We start from the raw sequence: 1,523 nt of genomic DNA on the forward strand, positions 1-1,523 counted from the left end.
AAACCCGGGGAAAAAAAACCCCACTTTTTGGTTTGGTTTGGTTTGTTTTGGGTTTTTAAAATTTTTAAAAAACCCGATAATATTTGTTTTGGTTTATGGTTATATTAAAAATAACCGAACAAATAACGAACCAAACCGATAAATTATATACATAAATTTTATAATTATTTTTATGTATAATATTAGTTTTTCATAAATAATTATAAATATTTTATACCTTTTAATCATTAATTTGATTTTTCGTCTACTTATTTCACATGATTGTTTAAGGCCCATGTTTTTAAGTCTTTTGCTTCTTAAGTGTAAAGTGTAAACCTACTAACAAGCTCACCAGAGTCTAATGTCTTTAACTTAAATTTTTTAGCCTCTCTTTGATGCCCATTTGATTTTAGGTTTTTTTTTTCTTTTTTTCTTTTCGAATTTATACCTTTCTTTTTTTCTGCGAATGGGTCCTAAACTTCTAACATTTTTCATATGAAAAGGACATAGTTGTAGATTTGGAGGTTCCTATAGAATACTTAATAACATCGAGATTTGCCGCAACTCGAAAACATGGTAATGCCCTAATACTTCTTCCGTGGGTAATCTCTAAAAAGCGAGAGAGAACAAGCCCTTGTAGTCGAGACCCCACTTTTGGGATAATGATAGAAAACATCTAAAGTTTTGGATCATTACACAAAGTTTTTTTAATAAAATGAAAGAATTGACGGTAAAACCAAAGTTGCCCCAAAGTTTGGGATCGTTGCACAAAGTTTTCTTATTTCATATATTTTCATTTTAATTTTAGGTAGTCTTTATGTTTAAATAATATATATGTTTGTAACAACAACTAAAAGCTCCTATGCTCTACTTTATTTTTAGGTATGTGTATTAAGATGACAAAAATGGTGTAGCCACTACTTAGTTTTTAGCTCTATATTTAATAGTTTAGCAACTTTGGGTAACTTGAGTACGACACTATCACTAATAGTAAAAATGTTTCTATGATGTTTGTTCCACCTTAAATGATAAATAAAAGTTATCGTTTGAACAAAAAAAAAAAGACATGTCTTTTTCAACTTTTTAATGTTTTAAAACCTTTGTAGTCTGGTTTAAAATCTTTACTTCTAATCATTCCAAAGGTATCTTTTACCTCTTCTTGTATATTCATTTCACTAGCTGTTGGACTAGTTGAATTATTATCAGATTGTTGATAATAGACTTTTGGAATAGTTTGTCTAAAATCTACTCCTTTTAGTTTCCTATTAACTTCATCCATTATTGGATCATACCTAGTACTCTGGTTGGTACTAATATTTTGACTAGAATTTTTATATGAACCTATTTCTTCCTCCGGGGGTTTGGAAGGAGAAGGTCTTGAAAAAGACATTCGATGGCTGGACGAAGGTCTTGAATAAGACATTCGGCTACCTGAAGATGATTCATTCATCGAATTAGATCTAAGGAACTTTAGGTCAATAGATCCATCAGGATGTTGAATAACTTGCTCAATAGTAGAACTCTCTGGTTCAGCTTTTATAACA

The sequence above is a fragment of the Lycium ferocissimum genome, chromosome 6 (assembly GCF_029784015.1).
Source record: "Lycium ferocissimum isolate CSIRO_LF1 chromosome 6, AGI_CSIRO_Lferr_CH_V1, whole genome shotgun sequence".
Lineage (NCBI taxonomy): Eukaryota > Viridiplantae > Streptophyta > Magnoliopsida > Solanales > Solanaceae > Lycium > Lycium ferocissimum.